This window comes from Tachysurus fulvidraco, chromosome 13 (assembly GCF_022655615.1).
Source record: "Tachysurus fulvidraco isolate hzauxx_2018 chromosome 13, HZAU_PFXX_2.0, whole genome shotgun sequence".
Lineage (NCBI taxonomy): Eukaryota > Metazoa > Chordata > Actinopteri > Siluriformes > Bagridae > Tachysurus > Tachysurus fulvidraco.
The window spans coordinates 20,670,831-20,698,133 of record NC_062530.1 but is presented as its reverse complement, the minus strand read 5'-3'; the positions used below and the strand labels follow the sequence as shown (position 1 = coordinate 20,698,133).

The 27,303-nt window shown below is 36.9% G+C and overlaps 1 protein-coding gene across 3 annotated transcripts in view; it reads left to right on the top strand.

Annotated features, from left to right (window-relative positions):
• Positions 1-3,672: 3,672 nt before the first annotated feature.
• Positions 3,673-27,303, top strand: part of grm3 (glutamate receptor, metabotropic 3) — a 65,704-nt gene continuing 42,073 nt past the window's right edge. For 2 of the 3 annotated variants that reach the window (XM_047822509.1, XM_047822510.1), the window contains exon 1: positions 3,689-3,803. The gene's annotated coding sequence lies outside the window, so the exon portion shown is untranslated. Of the gene's footprint in view, positions 3,804-27,303 lie in introns of all 3 variants that reach the window. The other variant, XM_027161826.2, reaches the window with a different exon arrangement.

Below are 27,303 nucleotides of genomic sequence, written 5' to 3'. Positions count from 1 at the left end.
CTGAAATTCAAACTGGTTCACAGGGATTTGCACCACATGAAAGCTCCACATAATCTAAGTTCCTTTTCACACTTGAGGGTTTTATTCTGGACTTTTCTGGCCAAGAGTTCAATAAGTCTGGCAATGTATGAATAAAGATTCTGAGCACTGGAGCAGTAAAGAGAACAGTTCTCTTGAAACCTGTGCCCATCAACCGAACTGCTGCGATTCCAAGTAACATGATTGGTTTAACTTGTCAAGTTACTTCATGTTTCCAATTTTGATGCCAGAGAAACAGTTGCTGTTTTCAGTGCATGAGACGGAAAGGTTTATTGATATACAGTATAAACCAAGACGTTCATAGAAGCACTACAATTAGCCCACTAATGATGTGAGAGTGCTTACACTGAAAACATTGCTAAACATACATCTCATACCCGTCTGCACAGCCTAATGTATTCTTATATGAGATCTGTTCCTTGTTTGCAGGTATCCTTGTCATTCTTCAATTTGTGAAGAGTATTTGCACCAGCAAATGGATTACCATAATTCCTCAAACATGCATACACACAAAATTGACACAAAATTGTACAAACAAGCCACAGTTCCAAAGAAATCAATGTGAAAACAAACCTCTGATTATAAGTCGTGCCTTAAAACATACGGAGAATTGGTCCTCAATGGCAATGGTCCTACTGTACCAAGTGTGAAAATACCCTTAGTATATATTGTATTATAAAATAGTAACAAATGGATTTAAGAAGATGTTAATTATTGTTATTAAAAAAAATGTTTTGGTATTGTGAGGAGACTCTATGAAACAGTCGTATTAAAAATGTGAGAAGCATTAAAAAAAAGAAAAAAGAAAAACCATTTAAAGCTGTTATAACCCAAATATATGATAACAGAAACTAATCATAGTTAATGTTATTGATGTGGTACAAGAATCAAACAAATCAAATGAAGAATCAAATATTTTCAGATGTGCTTTTATAAGAAATAATTACAATTTTCACTGATTATTTACCCATAACAACACCATTGTGATATATTCTTTTCTTCTACTGTAAGTCAAGCAGGACATGTGGACCAATGTATCATCATATAAAAGCTCAATCAGAATTGATAATATTTCTGTGCTTTCATCACAGTATGGCTTATTGTAAAGGATGTGCTGAAATGTTCCTTAAAGATACAACCAAAGTCCATGTATAGCTTATTATAGCATAGGCATTTCTGATATTATTTTACACTAGCTCTGAAAATATGAAGAGATTAGCCCCAAATTTACCATTCCGTTCTTTTAGACATGGACTTTTGTTCGTTTTTTGTTTTTTTTTTTGTTAACAGTAGCTAAGCACATCAGCTCTGTCTGGCTCAAATAGCCATTTTTAAAAGCTCAGATGTTATGTAAGAGCTGTTCTACTCTTATTCATAACTCCTCTATTCAAAACTCTGAAAGTTGTGGATCATGAAATAAAAATCCTGCGGTCCCACAATGTTCTAAAAAGCAAGCAGGAATGAATCACCCAGTCAGTAAAATAAAACAAATAAAAAAAAACCTAGAGAAAAACATTCTTCCAAATCTCAACAGAGCCAACATTGAAGTAGTTGGGAAAGTTTGTCACAGGTCCTTTAAATGTGCTTTTAAATTGCAGACTGAATGAATTCCTCCACTTTGGGTGAGGACCCACGCTCTCTAATCTGGACATTGGTATTCGTGGCCGTCGGCGTTTGTGTTGATTGTGTGGTGGGATTTGAAGACAGGCAGGAGGAGAGGGGCTCTGAGAGAAGCCAGGAACATTGTGTGCTGAAGTGATACTGGCCTGTAAACGTGGGCTTCTCTGAGGAGCTATACACACAGGAGCGGTTCCCATGCTCCGGTTCTCTGTGCGACCCTACAGTCTGTGTGGCCTGCACTTACAGGTCTGACAGAAGCACTCCAAACTTCCAATTACCCACAAAATCCTCTTTCTGTTTCTCCGTCTTTTTTTTCCCCTCTATCTCTTTATGGACATTTGCGTTGGACAGGTTTTTATATATTATATATAAGTGCATAAGTGCATTCTATCATATTATAAAGTTTATTTATTTAGCAATAGGTTTTCTGCCATGGGAAAGTCTTAAAAAAACAAAGAGTTTTGGTGTTTCTTGTTAACATCACAGGCTAAAAAGCAAAAAGCATAGAGGGAACAACTGTGTAAAACTGTTAAGCTACTATAATCTACATCATAGTCAGTGTTTGCTTTGTGGAAATACAGTACCAGAAGATTAAAGGTACTAATTTACCATAGGTAAATTACTATGCCAACAGGTAATGAGAAAAAACACGTTAATTGTTAGAAAATTGCTGTGGTATAAAAGGAGCACAAGGCTTTGGGACTATTAATTGTAAAATAGAAAACTTACAAATGGTAACATTAATTCGTGCATCAGAGCACTGATCACTGATTATTTTTCTATAACAGCATGCCTTTTCATGTTTTATTTAAACATTATATCTTGAATACTGACCACGGGGAATGAAGACGCAAGCTCTTCAAAAGTTTCACAGAAGAACGTCTCCTCAGAAAGGGTGTTATCGCTGATGGAATCTGGCCTGTCACATATATGTAATAACATGAATATTTAAAATACAATCAGAAACAAGGGGAGTGACTCATTTGAAATATGATTTTCCACATTGAACCTAATAAATATTAGACTTAATAAGAAGCTGACCTGATTAATGATCAGCCGAGCTTAAATTGTTAATAGGGACACAGAGATGGCACGAATGAGTGTCATTATGTGCAGTAATTTCTGTCATTATAACATCAGCTCAGAGCTCATCAAGACCTCAAAAACCTAGGACTTTATGATGATGCACTGAGACCTCTCTCCCTATTTCTCTCTCTCTCTCTCTCTCTCTCTCTCTCTCTCTCTCTCTCACACACACACACACACACACACACACACACACACACACACAGAGAGAGAGAGAGAGAGAGAGAGAGAGAGAGAGAGAGAGAGAGAGAGAGAGAGAGAGAGAGAGAGAGAGAGAGAGAGAGAGAGAGAGAGAGAGAGAGAGAGAGAGACATCTTTACTGTGCTTTTTCCTGGTAGGGTGTCTAGAAAATCCACATATGACAGAGCTGATGCTCTGATTGCTCTATAATGTATGTGCTATAATGTATGAATGATGATGGTTAGATATTAAATGCTGCTTTAGCTATAAAGTGTGAGTTATAATGTGTGAATTAGAATATGTTTGTAATAGTGAAGATACTGTGACTAAATTATAATTTGTTAGAGTGTACGAGCTATAAAGGGTGAGTTATAACAGCGATGATATCCGGATTTGGCTTTACTGTGTAGAAGATTTTAAGCCTGAGAGAAAGGCTCTTTTTCTCTTCACAAACAAAACAGAAATGCTCAGGAAACATGGGAAGGCTGACAAGACGTAATTATCTTTATTTTATAGTTTATAGTTAATAGCTTGGTACCTGACTCAAAGAAAACCAACTCTAGGATACATAAGAGTGTGGTGCTAGTCAGAATGTTGGCTGCTGAAAGTCTGAATTCTTGTTGGCTTTGAGAACTGAGGATTACACAGTCAGACCAGTGCATCCAGCTTTACATACCCTGCAGGTACAAGACTCTCCCTGGCTAAGACCCACACACACACACACACACACACACACACACACACACACACACACACATCTCTGTAGTGTAGTATCTTAATCATCTGCTGCTTCTATTCAGATCAGCCCAATTAATCTGGCTCTGCTAGTACAGAAGGCTGCTCCTGAAGACCTCAATTTGCTGGACCAGATCTTTAAGGTAAGCGAGTATGTATATATTTTAATACATATATTATATTCTTACAATAGATTGAATGAGAGAGGAAGTTGCTGCCTTCACAATCTCACAATCATTAAAAGTTTTAGTTACAAACTTCAGTGCAACTCTATTCAGATGGTTAGCTGGATATATTTACCTATAATTTCTTTTCTAAAGTCACTCCCAAGTATCCCATATTTCACTCAATGTTTGCACAGATTTTGCTTGTATCTGCATTACCTTCTCACTGATGTGCCTTATAGACAATACTACTGCGTGACATGGGTCGACATTTTAATCTGTACAGTCTTGAGTGCAATGTTGTTTGTAGTCTAATTGCTGAGAATTAGTTTGAATGGTTTGGGGTGGGTTACTATGTTGTGATAATCTTGGATAATGTGCAGGAATTTCCTCCACGATCAATAAACTATCTATCTATCTATCTATCTATCTATCTATCTATCTATCTATCTATCTATCTATCTATCTATCTATCTATCTATCTATCTACATATATGAGCATTAGGTTATTGCCACTGTGATTGACAGGGGAGAGAGTAAGCTATCCTGGATTCTACCCTGTGGGATTCAGTTACATTACATTTCCATACTTAAAGTTATTTAAATAATATTATTATTACATTACATTACATACAATTACCCGATAAAGAACAATCAATGTTGTAAGTTGTTGCTCTACAGCTTATTTACTTTATTAGGCCGTATCATGGCAGTGCTCTCTCTCTCTCTCTCTCTCTCTCTCTCTCTCTCTCTCTCTCTCTCTCTCTCTCTCTCTCTCTCTCTCTCTCTCTCTCTCTGTTACCTTTTGTGTTAGTGAGTGCACACAGTGCCCTCTGTTCATAATGTCTTCACTTTGATTGTCCCCTTGGGGAGTTAAACAGGCACATTCATGTTCACAGCTATATCCTCAGTGTGTTAGTGTTAGTCCTCAGATCTCCAGCATGGCCACTCATGACCCTCTCTCAGGTGAAACCTCTTTGCTTTTAGCACATGTAGCACAATAAAGCTGCATGATGTGCACCCCTGAGGATACAGTTGCCTCTTTTTTGTGTGTAGGTGCCCTTGTATATTTGTGAACATGTGAAAAATAGCAGAAAAGCACATCCGCAGTAAACTTGTTAGTCTGATTCCACATTCACACATAAACTCATATGTCCATGCTTAGGTGAAAAGAGACATGCATTGAGGTATTGATTTCTCTTTCTGACTCAATGCTTCCCAGCTCCAGTGCAGGAGTAACTTGTCCTACACATTTTGGGGTTTTCCATAACCAGCTGTGTTAAAATAGCATGCTTGAATATTACACATGGCACTAGAAAACTATATATACTATACAATGTTCTCTTTAACATTCTGCATAAAACATTAGAGTTAAAGATGTCAGTCAAGTACACACAAGGATTCAAATTTGCTGTATGCCTCTTCATTGTAGTGCATTTTCACAGTTAATCGTGAAAACTTAATAATAATCCTAATAATCCACAATGGGTCATTTAATGTAATAATTTCCCAAAGTGTGTTATTCCTCATATATCACAGTAGTTCACCAGAATTACAATGCAAATATATTAAGTAATGACACTTTGCATATTTTAGTAAGTTATAGTTACATTTAATGTTTTGAAATGGTTAGTTTCTCTTATCACACGTGTTATAATAGCTATAAACAGCATTTATCTAGCTTTATCTAGCTTTATAACAAGAAAATAACTCTACTCATCATTAATATTGCATTAATAACATTGCATTAACCTGTGATTTTTAAAGACCTATTGATAAAATTATGTAATGTCTTTTGACCAATCAGATTCAAGAATTCAATATTGCAATGGTATAAAGAATGAATGTACAACAGCAGAAAAGTTAACTAGTATAAATATTTTTCTGTTAGGAAAGTCATTCTAGTGAGTTGATAAAAATGATTTACAAATTTAATATATGTAATACAGTAGTAGACAGTTAATGTTACTATGGGAACCAGTATTGGGAATGCCTATTGGTGACTTCACAGTACAGCGACTGTGAATTGCAGCCATTAAAGCAGTGCATTTGTGAACGTAGCTTTAGTCATTACCCTCCCTAGCTGGTAGCTGTCGTATGATAAGAGTCAGCTTGCTGAGGTAGCAAAAGCTGGCAGGTTAGCAAGGCCTGTAGAGAAAAATGGGGAAAAGCCAAAGGGAAAAAAGGGGAAAAAGCACCAGGAGTTGGGGACTAACCAATTTCATTTATTCCCACCGAGATGGCCAAAATAGCAGAAAGAGTGGGGTATAAAAAATATTTAAGCAAACTTTCATCATGTATCCAGGTATATATGTTGTTAGCAAATCTGTCATTAAGCAAGAAAAGCTAAAAAAATATATTAGAAAAGCTGCTGTTATGAAGTGCGGTTTGAAATCATTTTTAAACCTTTGTACTGCAAATCAATACAAAAATTTCTTCAGACTATCTGCTGATGAACCTTTAATGAAACTCTGAAGATTAATGTAATTTAGTAATTAAGGATTAAAGTTATTTATATGCTGTGTCCTTTCTATTCAACACAAACCAGAATACCATGTATGTGAGTGGTGTTTAGTTTCTCAGGGCAGTTCTAGAGACTTGTAGGATCAATGCCAGGACCACTGAAGCTGTTCTGACAGCTCTGATTCTAGCAGCTCAACACTTTACTAGCCCATTTTAGGTTGCGTTTTATTATATTTTTTGACGTGTGTGCTTGCTAAAGAGCAGAAGGGCAATGGATTTAGTGAAGTGACATTGTGAAGAGTTTTGTGTACTAAGGGAGACATCCATTCATGCGTATGTACTGTTAAAGCTTCTCTATTCATTCTCACCCACCAAGCACTTAAAGAGCTGGGTCTCCTGAGGGTGATCATCACACACACACACACACACACACACACACACACACACACACACACACACACACACACACACACACACACACACCTTTTCCTATCAGTATCTCTCTGAGCCTGGACAGCCTCCAACAGCACATGAATAGCAGGCGTTTAAAGTGTGTAGCGCCATAAAGTGATGTATCATAGAGCAATGCCTAGCTGCCTTTTTCACTCTGCATTGATTAGTTGCACACCCACACACAGTGACACTCCCTATGGAATACATTTGTGCATACATTTGGAAGCACATACACATCTCAGAACCGGAAATCACACACATACAAGCGTTTGACTGTTCTATATAGAGGCTGAAGTGGATGTGATTGGTTTTTTATGCTTACATTCACCTTTATTTGTCAAGCTGTCCTTTGAGACCAAAATGACAAGTAAAATTTTCCAACCACAAATAGTTGACAGAGCATTGTGACCTATGAATAAGCAACACATTTAAAGCCCAACAGTAACACTGAGAGGGCTTTCACACGTTTGGTTAAGTCCAAAAAAAGACAATTTTCATAAACAAATTGTTAATATGGAAGATGTCATTTGGCTCAGAAAGAGCACTGTGCTAAAGAACCCAAGGCTGTAGGATGTGGTTTGAGTTCGGTTGCACTGGAACTGTGCCTTGATTCCCATGAATGCGAATGCAATCACAACACTTACTCAGGTCCAGACTTGTTCAGGAGGTACAGTAACCTGCACGTATGATTTAGCCAAAGAACATGTGGTTTGACCAATAAGTTTCCAAAACACACGTGTAACATGAGTTGCAGGGGAATGTTATGAAACACAAAGACATGAGTTGCCTTCACGTGCTTCCTGACACTTGGATTCGGACCATAGCAAATGTGTCCATTGTGTAACCCTCCTGATACATTCAGTGATATGCCTCCAATGTTCTAATCATATGGACTAAATAACCAGATCATCCACTTCCTGTTTCATTTTTATTTATTAGCGAGTATGTATATACTTTTTAAATGCACTCTGTGTTAATCTTTTAAATCTGTACACTTTTATATACACACATTCACTGTAAATATATGATAAATACAAAACAAATTGTTATGTTTGTTTTGTTATTTAAAATGAATTAATTGACCAGAGAAACATCTGGACAAATTAATAATGCATCTATTAACCATAAACTCCATAAAGGTTCATTATATATTTATATATATTTATGTAGTTTACTGTTGATTAATAAATAATGCATGTGTTTGTTTTTTTAATTAATTTTTAACTCAGTTTCCATAATGGTAATGAAAGTCAAGGTTTCTTTTGTGTTTTTCTGTTTGGCTTCATGTCCAATGTTGTTTAGCCAAATTTGACTTTTATGTGAGTTAAAGACTCCTGTGCTTTTGTTTTTCAAATGTGTGTTTGTTATCTCACCAACTCTCACAGTTATTGTCACATTACTGTCCAAACATTCTACAATCACTGCAATACTGATATAATGGAGCTGATATATGTGAGGAGCAGAGTGGCTTCCAATCAAACACATCAGCTTTCGTTCATGCTAAGCTGGACTTGGCAAAAGCATCGCTGTTATTTATGTAAATCATGATCTTTCAGAAAATCTTCCAATCCAATACTGAAATCTGAAAAAAAATGAGATGGTTTACACCTGCTTTTGCCAATGGCAGAAATAGGATAAAACATGAACATGGACGAAATAAAAAATACAGAACTGACAGAAGAGGATTACAGGCTTTGATTGTCTGGCATTGAAATATGGCAATAAAAACACAGGGAAAAAATGGAGACAGATTTTCAGAGGCTCAGATGAGGGTTAGCATGAACAGAAAGAAGTTCACAATGCTTCTCTGAAAGAAATTTGTAAGATGTGACATCAGGGGATCGCTTTAGGATAACATTTTATATGCTTTATATTCGCAGTAATTACAGCAGCTCTGAGCACAAATAACCTCTTTGTGTGTGTGTGTGTGTGTGTGTGTGTGTGTGTGTGTGTGTGTGTGTGTGTGTGTGTGTGTGTGTGTGTGTGTGTGTGTGTGTGTGTGTGAGAGAGAGAGAGAGAGAGAGAGAGAGAGAGAGAGAGAGAGAGAGAGAGAGAGAGAGAGAGAGAGTCATGAACTTCCTCAGACATCCTTTCAGAGCAGTTACAATTTTCTACCTGCTTTATATTTTTTTTTTTTTTTTTTTTTTTTTTTTTTTTTTTGTTTTTTGTAGAGCCCCTGACCTTACAGCATTCACAAAACCATGCTGGGAAAATCCGTCTTTGGGTTAGATCAACGGAGGGGTGAGTGAAGGGATGAATGCAGGAATGAGAGTTCAAAGAATATCAGCAAAACAGAAAAAATAAATCTTGAATTTTATTCATGCACACTAAACAAGTTTATTAAAGCATTTGTAAGAAGTCAGGAACAAACTGTGAAAACAGATGCAGGTGCAGATCATTTATTAAATAAGGTACAAACGACCAACAAATGTGAAAATCATGTGAGAAACATGAACTGGGAATATGTGAATACTATAGAAGATAACAACAATCGACAACCAAAGGCTCGCAGATGAGACACTGAAAAATTACAACCTAAATAGTGGCATAATGAGACACGGCTAAGAGTCAATAGTGAGGCATGTGAACTGCAGGGGCTGATGGGTATTGTAGTTCTGGGCTCTATGGGTGCCATCATGACAATGTGCAAATGATGTTGTACAACCATGTAAAAAGTATCCGATATCACAATAACAATGTTGTTTTTTAGACATCACTGTCAGAGCATGTCACAGTATGTGTAATTCTTTGGCATGAGGGTTAATGGGATCAAAAGATTTCACAGTGTAAATATCAGGGGCAAAAATTCATTTTATCTTCACTAGCAGTGAAATGAGGCTGAGAAATCATCCTATTTGTAGCTGATATTAAAATCCTATTAATGACATTTTAACCACATTATGTACCGGTTTATTAAACAGATTAAAGGAGGCTGAGTTTTGGGTTTTTTTCTTTCCTGCTCTCCTCTATATTTAGCTGTGAAAGTGTTTTGGCAGGGCACAGCGTGTGTGATTAAAATGTTATTGAATGCTTTATGTCAATGATATTGCACTGCTTTCTAAAGGAGACAATTTGTGCCAGCTCAGAACAAACAGCCCACGCTTTCAGCTGAGCATTAAGAAGATAGAGGCAGGCTTATGAGTTCTAATGGTGTGTATTGGGATATGAGATAATCTAACTGTGACAACGAAGGCAGGTCTTTGCAGAAAGGCAATTTCAGAAGCACTGTCCCAGTTCTCTCCTAGAAAATCCAAACGACTCCACGACTCCAGTCCTAACAGAAAACTGCCATCACAACACATTTCTAGATTTCAAACAGATTTATAACCAAATAAGTGGCAGATCAATTTGAATTCAATCACTTCTATTAATTCACTTGTCTTCCCAGTCCGCAACCCATTTATCTGTTATGTTTCACTGCACAAAATATGCATTTTTGTGTCAACGGATTATATCACTCTGTGCCAATTAGACCTCCAGATTCCTGACTGCATTAGCATGCTAGCCAAGCCGCTTGTCTCTCAGCTCACGTCACATTACACAGGAGAAAATTCATAAAACGCTCCAGCACTTACTTCGTCAAGCTGACACTTTACAGGAAATGAAACCTCAAACGTCCTGCATTGCACAGTACTGATAATGAAGTGCTGAGTTTATTAGAAATCAATCTAAATCGTATTGGAAGTATTTATTTCCATCATCTCTGTGGGGGTGTGTGCCTTTTTTCTGTATGGTTGTATGATTGATTTGGTCCAGCTATCATTAAATATGAGTGAACAAGCTGTTTCCTCGGCAAAGCTGCCATCCATCATTTATTTTAGCTGCATTTCAACTGCCCATGGAATACCACATGCCAATAAATTACTCCGGACAGTTTTGGTGTGGTGTTTTTTTGTATGCATGTGTGTGTTTGTGTGTGTGTGTGTGGGGGGGGGGGGGGGGGTGTTAGTGGGTGAGAGTGTTTGACAGTAGTGTAAGTGGAGCACAGAAGCGATATCTCCAGAGAAACAGCCCTGCAAACTCACTGCACTACGGGCCGTTGCTGAGAGGGGAATGAGTCCAGCTCTGTGAGGCTCAGAGACAGACAGCAAGAGAGTGAAGGAGGGATTCAGGCTATTCTCTTCTTCTCTTCCGCTCTGGAGAGGCTCTTTTCATGGCAAGCAGCTTGAGTCCTCACAAAGACATGAGAGCACAGTTTGTGTAGGCTGAGAGGCTTAGCCAGCAAAAGCCTGTTTCTGAGAGAGACAGACAGATAAGAACAACAAAACGAAAAGAGGCACATTAAAGAAAAGAGCTACATTAAGTTTGAATACGGTAAACGATTTCAATACCGTACATGGATATCTGGCTTTTTTTGTGTTTATTGTCTTGGTTGACATTAGATTTCAACTGAATATGAACTTGACCACAGCTCTCACAAATGCACTCAAAAAGTCAACAGCACACAAAGTTTCAACAAACAGTACACTTTTATGCATTGGAAAAACTATGCATTACTAAAGCTCTGTACGCACTACACAAAGATGTGCGTGTGTGCTGTGTCCATACACTTTAATGCTCCCATCAGGGCCATAACCAGGATCCCCATTTTATTGAGGTCCACACTGCAGAAATGTGACCCAGATCACATTTAATATTCTTCTCTGTGTGTGCTCATCCTCCAACATCCCTTGCTTCTTCTCACTGATTACTAAAAAGGCGTATATTAAAAATAGCATGTACCCCACAGCTAACCCAAGGTACATCAACTAATGGTACTGTGATCAGCTGATTTTATGGTTATCAGCATATTATTGTGGTTAGCTAATACAACTGTAATCAGCTAACATCACTGTGATCAGCTAAAGTTACTGCAATCATCTAACTTCTCCATAATCAGCTAAAGTTACTTCAATCAGCTGACATCTCTGAAATCTGCTAAAGTTACTGCAATTAGCTGACATCACAAAAATCAGCTAACGTCTCTGAAATCGGCTAATATTACTGAAATCAGCTAACATCTCTGAAATCACCTATTATCTCTGTAATTAGCTAACATTTCTGAAATCAGCCAATACCACTGTAATCTGCTAACGTCTCTGAAATCAGCCAAAACCACTGTAATCAGCTAACATCTCTGAAATCAGCTAAAATGTCTGTAATCGGCTAACATCTCTGAAATCAGCCAACACCACTGTAATCAGCTAAAATCTCTGAAATCAGCCAATACCACTATAATCAAGTAACATCTCTGAAATCAGCCAAAACCACTGCATTCAGCTAACATCTCTGTAATTGGCTAACATCTCTGTAATCGGCTAACGTCTCTGAAATCAGCCAAAACCACTGTAATCAGCTAACATCTCTGAAATCAGCTAAAATGTCTGTAATCGGCTAACATCTCTGAAATCAGCCAACACCACTGTAATCAGCTAAAATCTCTGAAATCAGCCAATACCACTATAATCAAGTAACATCTCTGAAATCAGCCAAAACCACTGCATTCAGCTAACATCTCTGTAATTGGCTAACATCTCTGTAATCGGCTAACATCTCTGAAATCAGCCAACACCACCGTAATCAGCTAAAATCTCTGAAATCAGCTAACACCACTATAATCAGCTAAAATCTCTGAAATCAGCTAACACCACTATAATCAGCTAAAATCTCTGAAATCAGCTAACACCACTATAATCAGCTAAAATCTCTGAAATCAGCCAAAACCACTGCAATCAGCCAACACCACTGTAATCAGCTAAAATCTCTGAAATCAGCTAACACCACTGTAATCAGCTAAAATGTCTGAAATCAGCCAACTCCACTGTAATCAGCTAAAATCTCTGAAATCAGCCAACACCACTTTAATCAGCTAACATCTCTGTAATCTGCTAACATCTCTGTACTCTGCTAACATCACTGTATTCAGCCAGCATCTCTGTAATCTGCTAACATCTCTGCAATCAGTTAATGTTACTGTGTGTAACTAATTAGAAAGCTGATTTGATTCGCAACACAACAAATAGTTTTCAACAAAAAGCAAAGCATCTGAACATAACGTTGATTAAGTATATTGCTAAAGCTACAGTGTCTTCCTGAGCTGCTCCACAGTTGCTCTTTAGATCATCACTGTGATTGAGTATTCATGAAATTCTGATTTTTTATCGTATAAGGCTACATCCATAAACTACACTGAAGAGAATGTGACAACAGGAGGTCAAAAAAACTACCTCAGGCCTCTCTTAGGTAATTACAGCCGTAGTCACTATAGCTCATTATGACAGATTATGTATCAAATATAGACATAAGGTTCATTCTTTTTACCCACAGGATGGATAAATATGGATCTAAGGTTATGCTGAAGGCTCACTGTAGATATTATGTAGAATGTAGAATTTTAAGAAATTAATGCAAAAAAAAATGTGTAGGAACCAACATGTGTTGTGTGTAGGAACCAACATTCTACCCAAGGATTCTAATTCTGAGCTAATCTATTTTTTATCTATCTATGAAATTATTTGATATATGTACATTTTAATAATTGAAACAGAAAGTGTGAAGTATGTACACATGAACGCATGCTGCCTTTATTCTCTTAAGGAGATTCACTTATGGATGACATCATGAAATGTCCTGTTTATTTTGTCTTCAGCACAAATTACCCACAGCTCCATAGTTCTGAATCCAATTTCCTGATTTTTTTATTCTTCAATGATTGTACTATGCTACTGTAAGTTTCAAACAACCAGAATCAAAAGATGTCAGCAAATTTGGGAATAGTCCTGCAGATGTTTATACTCTTTCTTGGTAACATACTAGCTTCAGTTTATACAAAGGACCTCATGATTCTTTCAAGGTAATTGTACCAGAATGGGTCTTATTGTTGAATTCCAATGTAAATTTGGATATGTGAAAAAAAAGCTATAATGTGTGTGGTCACTGCAAAACAAGTAGACATGCGCAGTGTTTGGCTTGGACTGCTTCCTATCATATCCATTTGCAGTTTTTTCTGAACCCAACCGACATCCAAAAAGAAGTCAACTGGAATCAGAAAACAAATCACATAAACAGAAGTGTATTTCTGAGAGAACAGACCTCTCGTGCACCGACTTTCAGTTTTCTAAGTTCTCTAACTCATTAAGCATTTCTTTTGCTCTGGTTGAAGTTAGGGAAATGAAGAGTGAAACAAGGGATGAATTGCTGGCCTTGTACAGGCCCTGTGGAGGCCAGAGGAAGACACTGAGAGAGGGTAATTAACCCATTTAATGAGCGGAGTGTGCTGAAGTGTGTAAATCACTTTCTCAGATGAGTGGAGGATAGAGCACGGTCACTGTGGACAACCACAGAGTAGACATCTGAGACCTGCGAATACCATCACACCTGCACATGCACACAGAACAAGTGGGAAGTCATCAATTTGGCTATATGCAATCTTCTTATGTTTTAGCATGTTTCGCAATCGCTTATAATTGACCAGAGAGAAAAACACACATAGACACACTTTTTGAATCCAACGGCTAAACTGGGCCAACATTTTTGTCATCTGAGTCTGAGAAGAAAGCTGAAAAATGTCTCTCAGGCAGAAAAAATTCAGCTGAAAATGAATGTTTCTGTGTGACCCCGAGACAGATCGCTTCATAAATGTTACATCACTTTTTCAGATCGCCGAATTAAATATTAACAGGAAAGATAATGAACTGCACTGTACCTTATGCTGAACTCTGAAATCTTCCCAGCATTGTCAAATTGACAATCACTCAGATTCAACAACTGTCTAAAGGCGACAGAAGTCATTACATTTTTAAACTTTATTATTTGCTATAATATATATACATATAAACTTTCATAACAAGCATGCACTACAGTTTGCTCAGAGATAGTGTACCCTTTTATTAAAGTAGTTCTTTAGTTTAAAGGCTTTTTCTAACAAAATGAAAGAACACCAATGGGTTTTCTGGTCCATTGTGGGTGAAAACAGTGACAAAAGCTAAATACAGAGCTGAAGAAAGTCCAGAAGATTCCTCTTGTATGTGACATTTTCCACATTACCTCTGTGACTGCTGTGCTTTATTGAGAATGTATCTGCAGCTCAGATCTCTGGCACTCTCTGTGTGCTCCTCACACTAAGAGAAAAGAGTGACACTATCAGAGTCCAGAGCCAAACCTTGGGAATTTGCTTCTTCCACTCTGACCTCTAGTATCATACTGCACCAGTCATACAACTCAATTCAATCTGATTTTATTTGTAAAGCACTTTTAACCGACAATGTCAAAACAGCTGTACAGAAACCCAGGGCTAGACATTTAATGAGTAAGTCAAAGGTAACAGTGCCTCAGAAAAAAAACTTGTTGGTACCATTTGGAGGAAACCTTGATAGAAGCTCAAAAGGGAACCATATTTAATTAAGTAATACAGTAATACAGTAATTTGTAAATTACTAAAGAATGTTGTCTTACATTTAATACACTTATAGTCATATGTACTGGTGTGGGATTTAAGCAACACAAGTTCTCTGCCATTATCTCTTGATTATAACAGCTATAAACATCTGTTTTCTAATCAGTCATCAGTTTTTGACAACAATAAGACAAAATGAGAAACCAAAATTCACACCTCTGTCCATCCTTTAATGCTGGTTTTTTTTTGTGGTTTTTTTTTGTTTTTTGTGGGGGGGGTGGGGGGGTGTTGACACTTCAGACTTCTCCCAAAATGTCAAAGAAATGCCTCACAAAAAAGTTTATTTTAAATTAAATTTAAATTATTTATCCATTCTTGTATCCATTATGCTTTATGTCCCTGTATAAGTAAAACAATGACAATGACACATATGAGTGAACGTATGAATATAAACTTGGTGTTTGTGGTGATCATATACCATCATGTTCATCCTGTCCTCTGGCATGAAAATTATTCCATAGTTAGAGAGGTTTGCTGCAATGTTTATTGTTCTAGATGCTATTAGATAGATCTATAAAAGATTTTATAGATCTACCTAATAGTATCTTGTGCTCTACTTTGTCAAAAGCCATATTAAAGCAAATTATCCAGGAAATGTAACCTTATTTTTCCTGAAGCCTGTATAATATAAGAATACACTTAGTGTCTCACTTCAGGAGAAAAAGTGGGTGGGTTGAACTCATCTTACAATTAAAAAAATCACAGGCCTCAAGGTCATACTTCTAGTTCATAAGCAGGTCGTTTTGAGTAACTTTCTCAGTGTGTGTTATTGTAGTAAAGGATTTCAGTCGTCCCTGCTGATCTGGCTATATTATATCTCTGTTTTAATGCATAATGTTGTTATGTTAAAAGGCATACTTTAAGTCTTATTGTGTCATTTTTCTGTTTTACCTACACATTGTGCATTAGTGACTTTTTGGGTTCTTTTAGTTTGGGACTTTTTTTAAGTTAATTTAGCTACTTTACTGAATAATTATTTTGGATTATTTTGCCCAATAGGGTTTGTTGTTGTTGAGTAAGAAGAGCCAGATTATAGTCCTTCCAAGTAATTTGCAAAATTAGCAATTTACTCTGATGTGATTTACATTTCATGTGGGTTGCTTTATAGTGAAGATACTATCATTTTAAATGGGGCAATATTTTCTGGGGTGAAATAAAAAGTAAACTCTAAGCTTTAAGTCACTTTATTCTTCCTGTGATGTTGGAAGGTAGACCAATGAAGGTTAAGAAAATGTGTGTGACAGCTACTTACTGTGGCAGACATGATAACATGCTTAATATTGTAGTGATGTAAAGGCATTGTGGACAGAGTGAAAACAAATCAAAGATAATGACCTTAGGAGATAATATCAACATAGGGAAAATAAACATTTTCAAGATCAGTATTAAATCAAGTGTTTGTCCAGAGTAGGGAGTAGATGCCTCTGAGTAATGCCCTTGGGATTAGACTAAATCTTGATTTAGGGGTCTTTGGGTCTTTGGTATAATAAACATTAATGCAAAATGAATATTATTGATTAGACAACTTGCAAGGCACAGTAGAATTACAATAGATCCCGGGTTCCAGGTCCAGTCCTGAGCTCAGGTTAATATCTGTGTGGAGTTTTTTTTCTCCTTGTGTGTGCATGGGCTTATTCCAGCTTCACACCTGGTTACCTCACAACTCCCCAAAACATGTTATTAGGTGTATTGGCTACATGCTACGATGCCCTAAATATTGTCTGGATACAAAATTCCTAAGCAGTTATAGTTCTATTTACATAAAATGACTGAATTAAATATATAATACAGTGGTGTGAAAAAGTGTTGGCTCCCTTCCTGTATTTCACACTTTAATGTTTGAGATCATCAAACAAATTTAAATATTAGTCAAGGATAACACAAGTAAACACAACATGCAGCTGTTAAATGACTGGTTGAGCCGCCCATAGCAGCAAGAATTGCAATCAAGCATTTGAGATAACTTGCAGTCTGTTACAGTGCTGTGGAGGAATTTTGCTCCACTCATCTTAGCAGAAATGTTTTAATTCAGCCACATTGGAGAGTTTTCGAGCATGAACCGCCTTTTTAAGGTTATGCCACAGCATCTTAATAGGATTCAGGTCAGGACTTTGACTAGGCCACTCCAAAGTCTTCTCCTTCAGAATTTTTGGGTAGACAGCAGAATTCATGGTTCCATTTATCACAGCAAGTCTTCCAGGTCCTGAAGCTGCAAAACAGCCCCAGACTTTCACACTACTGTACCACCACCATATTTTACTGTCGGTATGATGTTCTTTATCTGAAATGCAGTGTTACTTTTATGCCAGATGTAATGGACACACACCTTCCAAAATGTTAAACATTTGTCTCGTCAGTCCACAGAGTATTTTCCCAAAAGTCTTGGTGATTATCAAGATGTTTTCTGGCAAAACTGAGACAAGCCTTTAAGTTCTTTTTGCTCAGCAGCGGTTTTCATCTTGGAACTCTGCCATGCAGGCCATTTTTGCCCAGTCTCTTTCTTATGGTGGTCATGAACACTGACCTTAACTGAGGCAAGTGTGGCCTGAAGTTGTTTGGATGTTTTTTGGGGTCTTTTGTGACATCTTGGATGAGTCGTCGCTGTACTCTTGGGGTAATTTTGGTCGACCGGCCACTCCTGGAAAGGTTCCCCACTGTTCCATGTTTTTGCCATTTGTGGATAATGGCTCTTGCTGGAGTCCCAAAGCTTTAGAAATGGCTTAATAGCTTATAGAGCACAATTACTTTCTTTCTCATTTGGTCCTGAATTTCTTTGCATCTTGGCATGAGGTGTAGCTTTTGAGGACCAACACTTTTTCACACAGGGCCATGTGGGTTTGGATTTTTTTTTCATTTAAAAATACAAATCCTTCATTTAAAAACTGCATGTGTGTTTACTTGTGTTATCTTTGACTAATATTGAAATTATTTTGATAAAACATTAAAGTGTGACAAATGTGCAAAAACATTTTTTAAAAATCAGCCAACACTTTTTCACACCACTGTATATAGAAATATTGAGCAGTTTTACTCTCAAATCAGTTATCACACATTATATAATGCTAATTTGAAGGAATATATATATATATATATATATATATATATATATATATATATATATATATATATATATATATATATATATCCTGTATTTTTTCTTGATTATGTATAGAAATTGTTTTGTTAAGATGGTAATTCAACCAACCAGATCTTGCTAGTAAATTTTATCTGCATTATAGAAGGCTGATCTAGGACCAGGAGTTACAATTTACCTAAAATAGCATACCTTTGACCAGGATCAGAGCACATTATTGCCTGTAACATATATTTGGCTAAATCACATACATTTTTTATTTTACTGTCAGTCAAAGAGCATATAGATTAGTTTGTGACTCAAAAAGTAAGATGATAAACGTCAAGCAATTCTGAAATGGACAGTTTAACAAAAATTCGGTGCATTATAAGACATGACATAAGACATTTCAATATAAATAAGCAATTTCCATTTAAGTAGGTCTGAGGTTACTGTAGATTAAGTGAAGGTAATGTTCTGTAGAAAAGTGAGGGCAGTCTGTAGGACAGATGTCCCCTCTACAGGAGGTTAAGGGACAAACGTAACAGAGCAAACCGGGCATGGCACCTTCTCTCCAGGCTTGAGTTGCTAGCTTAGGGCTTTCTCTGTGGGTCATCTCCAGAAGGTAATGACCCTCTCTGGGTCTGCGCTAGCCCACCACAGGAGCCACCTCATTCTTGCAATCCTGAGGAGAAAGCATGTGGCAAAACATTGCAGGTCATTGCACATAGTGATAAAGGATAAGTTACATCATGCAGACTTGCAGTTTCTTTTGCTACTTTCACAGTTTGTCTTGTTACTTCGACTTTAGAAACATTGCATGGTGTGTAGCTCTAAGCCATATCATTGAAAGTGGATCATATTGACATACCAAAACAGGATCTCACACTCTTACCAGAAACTGAACCGATTTCACTGATGTCCCACATTGTGAAGAAGTCTCGCAGAGTTGCTGTATCAGTAATCTTGATGAATCAATAATTCAGCATGCCATTGTTAATCTTTGATGAGCAGAGTCTCTGTGGTCAAGCGCTAATGAATAGTGGCCGTGCTGGTTAGCAAGCTGTGTTCATTTGGGACCGGATAAAGAGAGTACATGCAGAGTAAGAACACATAGTGACACGTTACTGCATTACACACACTGACTTGCTAAACTGACACCCAAATGCAAATCACCATCAGTCAGTGAGTCAAGCTCAGTGTATTCTTTTAGGTGCTTGGGGTTTTAAAGGGAAATAATATTTACGGCTCTTGTATAGTGAATTTCACTACGATTAAAAAATGTATGACACATCCAGATTTGTTGTAAATTAGAAATTCACTTTTTAACTAAATACAGTATCTATACATACTGTAGTGGCTTTGTTCTAGCCAATGGTACTCACTGTAATCTTTACTAACTGTAATAACTGTAACTGTCACTTTTGTATTGGTTTCCCACTAAACTCAGTGCTAACGTACACAAATTATTTACTAAAATGTAATTAGCAATCTAAAATGACCCTACATTTGATCATATGATTGCACAGTAAAGTTTTAGAGGTGCTGGCTTCAAATTGTAAACTTTAATTGTCCCAGTTTAAAGTTAAAGCTAACATGCTTAAGTGTAGTTTTTAATAATATAAATAAAAAGAAAAATATGTTTATTAGAATATAATTACAGCATAATTCACTGTATTAATTACCAGAATATGTTAAATAGTTATGCTTCATTATTTCTTGATTCGCTAATGTTTAGCGCGTCTATTAAATGACCATTAGCTAAGTATTCATGTATGTATATTTATAAATCTTATAGTAATATGTATGTATGGATTTAGCTCATAATTGCTTATACACAGATGATTTGTCAGGCAGTAGGCTATATCGACCACAGATTAAGTTACTCTCATTACTCTCAAAACAAAATAAATTAAACAATTCAATACATTATAATAAAAACAAGCTTTATTTAGAGCCCTGAATGAGTATTTGTAAAAACAATAAAGGTTCTAAGCAGAACTATACACCAGTTTTCCTTATAAGTCATTTATAACCCAGAACCATAAGCAATAAACATAAGTAAGTTTTTTTCTACAGTTATAGAAAACAATGAGTGGTAATTCAGCCTGCGACTTTATTTTTTGCCGCACTCTGATTGTTTGAGGTCAACTGCATCCTGCAAAGGACTTTTACTGCCTCAATCTGGCACCATGCTTGTGTTACCAGGATTAATTACTGGCCAGCCCTGCAGCCATACTATCTATCTACATAAACAGCCAACATATGCCCCCTCTCCTTCACTTGTCCTATATTGAAACAATATAGCAAAGCAACAGTTACTTTTGTGTATGTATATGTGCGATATTTCATTTTAGGCTGTTTTACTTCTCAGTATAATAATATAATAATAAAGAGACATAAATATGTTGTATACGATATGTGTGCATTTAGAACTTAAGTAAAGAAAGCAGTTCCTGGAAAATGCTAAAATTAATTGGCAAAGATTACATTTCTAGAGGCATCTGAAGGATAACACATTTCTGGGCATGGCCTAAGATGATTTCATTCTAAAATAATTGGCCCTCATATTGTTAAATGTTTCTCTTTTTTTGCTAAGTTTATGCTATTCAAAGCTTGAGTCTGAATTTAATAATAATAAAACACAATAGTCCTTGATGTTACAGGAAAGCAATCAGTGATGCCGTGGTGTAATACCGCCTGACTCAAAGTCGATTATTTTCCAATAACAGCATGTCTCACGGCGTTATTTATTCACGCTAACAATTGTATTTATTAAAGGATGACACATTATACTTTTAATCCATTTATAGTTATGTAACACCTAAGTTCATGTTATCGCTTACATTAATAACAGCTATAACCAGTCATTCCCAGGCCAGCTTCATATTTTTAATAATACAAAAATAAATGCATGTCATGCTACTGTACCAAGATATCACAAAAGCCTTTTGCAACAAAATCTAAAGCAACAGCTTTACCTCAAACTGTTACTGTGACTGTGACATTGGAGACTCCTTTCAAAAATGTTAAATGCCTCCTCAAGAAAAAAACACAATTTGCTATGTCCTATATCTGTCCTGTGTATGTTGTTACTATAGTAACAGTATCATATTCATAAACCTGCATGAATGTAAACCTGGAAATTGAATTACAGCTAGCTGTCATATAATAGATAGATAGATAGATAGATAGATAGATAGATAGATAGATAGATAGATAGATAGATAGATAGATAGATAGACAGACAGACAGACAGACAGACAGACAGACAGACAGACAGACAGACAGACAGACAGACAGACAGATAGATAGATAGATAGATAGATAGATAGATAGACAGACAGACAGACAGACAGACAGACAGACAGACAGACAGACAGACAGACAGACAGACAGACAGACAGACAGACAGATAGATAGATAGATAGATAGATAGATAGATAGATAGATAGATAGATAGATAGATAGATAGATAGATAGATAGATAGATAGATAGTGTGGGTGTTTTATTAAGAAAATATTTTGTGTAGACTGTGATTTGTCAGATTAGGTAGATTATGTGTCACATTTGATGTGGCAGATTTATTGAAGTATGTCTTGTAATCATAATCTTTCAAATATTTCTCTGCTGATGTAAACCAGGTACAAGGATAAAAATAGCTCAGAGCTCATAAGCACAAGGAGTCAGTGAAAAGGAAAAATATGACTGAGTCATGCGAATTTCAGTCAATTTGTGGCAAGCTGTAGTCAAACAGATGTTTGTATACTGAACTGGTTATTAAATGAAGAAGAAGAAGAAGAAGAAGAAGAAGAAGAAGAAGAAGAAGAAGAAGAAGAAGAAGAAGAAGACCTACAGAATTGATAGAATGACTTTTAGATGTGGTTGCAGAATAAAGGAGGGACAGGTATATCGTGCATATGCCTTATGACACCATAAAGCACATGCACGATATACTTGTCCCTTCTTTATGGTGCCACGGCATCTAAAAGTCATTTTATCAGTTCTGTAGGCCAATCTCAAACAGGAAGATGAATGACTGTGCAAGCTGATTTGGACATTTTAAAACAGGGTGTGACAAGGGGTTAAATTTGGGTGACACTGAGTAGAGCTATTTTAAACAATGAAGAGATCTGCATGTGTAAAAATAATAATAGAGGTCCTTTGTCTCCTAAATCCCAAACTGAACCCCTATTTTTTTTACTGACGTATATCAAAACTATACACATACTGAAGCTTTTTTCAATTTAGATTTAGATTCTATAATATTTATTTTAAATCTGATACAATCTCTTTCACTCACTCATTTTCTACCGCTTATCCGAACTACTCGGGTCACGAGGAGCCTGTGCCTATCTCAGGCGTCATCGGGCATCAAGGCAGGATACACCCTGGACGGAGTGCCAACCCACCGCAGGGCACACACACACTCTCATTCACTCACACACTCACACACTATGGACAATTTTCCAGAGATACCAATCAACCTACCATGCACGTCTTTGGACCGGGGAGGAAACCGGAGTACCCGGAGGAAACCCCCGAGGCACGGTGAGAACATACAAACACCACACACACAAGGCGGAAGCGGGAATCAAACCCCCAACCCTGAAGGTGTGAGGCGAACATGCTAACCACTAAGCCACCGTGCCCCCAGATAGAATCTTATTATTATAATTTTAATAATTAAATTGAAAAAACTTTTTCTTGCCAATAAATGCTTGTTGCTGTCTTAAAATTCTATGTTTCTTAAAGCACTGGAATTTGTTTGAAGCTTATTTTATACACTCATCATCTAACTATGCATCCTTTTTCCTTACTGTTTTTATCATAAATGCTTATGTTGGTATGCTAATTAGGGTGTTGGGTATGTGATTTATATTTTGAAGAGGTTCCACTCCGATTGTTCATTTGAGAGCAAAGAATATCATGTCAGTGGTGGTGAAAATGCCTAGGAATGGACTAGATATACTGCACCTGGCCTTACATCCACATACAGTAAGGTAGCTGGCTGTGGTACACAGTGTTGTGATCAGCGCTCAGTCCCCATAGGAGAGTAGTCCCTAGGTGACCTAGAGTACAGTCCAAGGCTGAGAAGCTCAGAGTTTTTCCCAGTGGACAAAAGTTGCCACTATGAGATTTTGAGTGTCAGGAAAGAAAGAAAACTGTTGCTTGTGCATATGCACCAAATAGCAGTTCGGACTTTTCTCTCTATGTAGTGTCTCTGGGGGATTTTGGTTCAGATACTGGGAATGAACGTGACACCAGAAGGGGTGTGGTTGAGAGAGTTTGAGCCCAAGTGTTGAAATATTGTCAGATTTTGTGTAACAGTGCAATCCCAATAATATCCCAACTGTTCTTGGTATCTACAGTAAGTACCTTGTGCTAATTGTTAATTATCTTTTTTTAATTATATCATCAGGCAGTATGTTTTGGACACTTGGGAAAAGAGAGGTATAAGTACACATATATATTCAGCAGGAGCACCTGGCGACCATACATTATGGTGCGGCAAGACAACGTGAGTAACGACATACCCTCCAAATGCTCATGCTATATGTTACTATCTAGTACATCTTTAGAGAAAACCCTATATTAAGCAGTTGAAAATCAACAACAGTTCAATACAGCAGATGTGCTTGCTGTCCGGAAAGGACCTCAAACTTAACCAAAAAAGTTAGGAAAATGAAGACACCATATTTCGCTTCTCATTCTCAGTCGTTGCGTGGAAAACACAGCTGTTGTATAGATATTATCCACGCCATAATTCCCCTTTCCTTGTAGTCCTCTATGGACAAACCAACACTGCTAATCTGCATATTTTATCTTAGAGTATTGCATACCTTGCACTTTTATTTAATTCGACTTGTTTTGTTTAATTATGACACATGATATGGTCCAAATGCTGTTTATACGCATTAAATAAATAAAATTTCACATCTCACCATGTCAACAATTACAAATCATCTTACCTGTTCATAGAAATAGGTTAGAATGAGCAATCTGATTGTAAAAGTCAACAGTACTGTCATATAAAATTAATAAAATGTTTTTGAGGTTTTTTCACTTTTTTATTTTTTTTTTTTGTACAATTTTGTTGTTTGTAACATCATCGCACTACTGCTGAATGTTTGGCCATGTTTGGCCAAGAATGAAGCACTAATTGTTCTACAGAGATGGATGCTTTCAGTCAGCACACCATTCATAGTCATCCATAGAAAATTATAAATCACGCAGTTTGCTATCTATTTCTCTGGTCAAGCTGAACACAGTCAAGTCTGAACATTTAATGGCCTGAAGATTCTGAACCAGCCTTTTAATGCCGACTGCATTATTCACCTACATAACACACATTTCATTGTTGTTGTTGTTGTTGTTGCTGTTGCTTTCAAAAGCATAACAGGAAATCTTATCTTCAATAAAAAGCCAGTCACGATAACCAGGCTGACTTCTTTTATAAGCTTTTCAGTGCAGAATGATTTTAATGACACTTAGTTGACGTTATGACCCTGAATAATGTTAGTCCATCCAGCCAGTGACAAATCAAAACATGGACGATATGGAAAATTATAAAGGAAGAGCTCTAGAAGTAAACAATTATAACGCTTTATTATGCACAAATCTCATCCATGTATCACTATAATTCTGCACCAAGTCCCAATTTAAAAAATGCTGGCCAACTACAGAATAAGTGTTGCTTATGACAATATAAATTTAAGTGCGCCTTGTATGCAGTTTATGATGAATATTTTATTTTGACCATGTTTCGAAAAAAGACAGACAGTGAGTATGTGTGTGCAAGCATCCGCTGAATAATACTTAATCAGTGGGTCGTGGCTGCCATTGCACTGATGATAAATGAGCCATTGATAATTGTGTTAATACTCCGATTCGGTCGCTTAGTTAAACATTTGGGCTGTGCTTGTCTGCAGAGGGAACAGCAGATGGACTCACCCTATGAGGGGGAAGTATTCAACTCTCTCTCTCACTGGAACCTCAACACACACACACACACACACACACACACACACACACACACACACACACCCACACACACACAAAATCCCATCTACAGATACTGATATTTTCTTCTCTACTTTTAATTCTCCTGTCCCTCTCTTCATTCCCCTTTAGTTTTTGTCCGGTATCCTCTCCTTCTTCTTTTTCCTAGACACCCTTTTCCCATCTCTCTTTGCTGTCCTTTGCTTTACTGACAGCTCAGTTGGGATCCTATGGAGAGCCACCAGCACAAAAGCGCCTGCTCTGACTGTGAGAGAGGCTTCTGACCAAACAAAGCACTTCTGTCCAGCATACATGCATGCAAACACACAAAGCTGCCATTCTTCACAGTCCCAGCGTGCATGGCAGAGGATAGCTTAAGACTGATCCATCAATGCTCCAAACCAACAACAGGGCGCTGAGAAAGGAGACTGGAAACATTTCTGAGTGACAAGCAGATCAGAGTATTTCCTAGTAGTCAAGAAATGAAAGTCAAGAGTTCGAAGGTTTCTGATACACATTTGGTGCTCGTTGTTATTGGAATCTTTAAAATAAAATTAAAAAAAAAAAAAAAAGTATAAGTTTTTTGAGGTGTTTGTAATGGTCAATGTGCTTTTATCCATAAAAAAGACCTGCTGTTTTCTGGATTTTTTTTTATGGATGAAGCTGCTAATCTATAATCACATCAAATAATCAAATATCCACAAATCATGTCACACCACCCCACTGTGCATTATTTGACAGACCATTTTTATTTATCTTTTCTTATTAATAACCTCATAAATTCCCAGAACTGGCTAGTGTCACTGCATGGCCGACTTTTTTTGACTCCAAGCCAAGAAAATAGCATTCATATGAATATGGAATCAATATGATTGTAAGCGCAAGCACTTAGATTGTTGCACCACAAAGAAAGCTTTGTAAATGGCATAGTAAATACTCAAAGATAATTCTAAAGCCAAATAATTAAATTTCACATTGCAATTTAGCATTTATATTCACTTTATATTCACTGGACACTGGTAGCTCAGTTATAAGATATACTGATTAGAAAGTTGCATGTTCGAATCCCAGCGCCATCACCAACATGCCTCTCTTTTCTCTGTGAGTAAAGTCTCAATTTTACATCACTTTGGATAAAATCAATAGTCAATTATACTACAGTAAAATGCTTTGTTCAATCATATGTGCAATACATTATTATGAAAAAAGTGCAGATTCCTCAGCAGACATTTTCAATAGTGACGAAAAGATTAAATTATTAACATTAGGAAGCTCTTCATAAATGCCTTATTTCAGCAACATTCATTCATACAACAAGCATCTATATTCAAAAACACAGGAGCATTTGTACATGTCATGTGTAGCTAGAAATGGTGTGTAGGATCATCTGTCATCTTTATAGGAGAAAAACGGGGATCATATCCCACAGGGGGTCTGTACAGAAGCACTGGGTTTCCAGCTTCATTGTTTTTGATGCGGGTGGAGCTCAAGTTTAATAAGCAGCTCCTGTCGCTTCTGCCTCATTGTAGGTCACTCATCTAAAGCAGATGTTGCTATACTGGGTCACCAGCACACTGACACAGATTCTCACTGTGCAAGCCATGCTATGGGGAGTCCATATTTTTCTGTACAGTTCCTACATGCAAGATTGCTGTCTCTGTAATGCCAGTGATTTCTAACATGTCCTGCATTCTAGGGATAGACCGTGTATTACTGTCTGTGCATGTTTTCCACATGGGTTTCCTTTATATGCTCTAGTTTTCTCTTATATTATGTCTCATTCTTGATGTATTTCCCAGCTCACACTCAGTATTCCCAGCTTCAGATCCACTACAGTTAGTTCATAATGATTAGGAAAGCTGGTAAAATTCCCCATCTTTTCTGTCCAGTTAGCTATTCCTGTGATAGATTTAATGCATTTGAACTAGTTTTTGAATAAAATGTACATCTTACTTTTCATTAAGAGTATTACTCTGGATGTACAGACGATATGGCTTGTACATGAAGACTCCTCATTTCCATGCATGTGCATAAAATCTCTCTCCTCTCACAT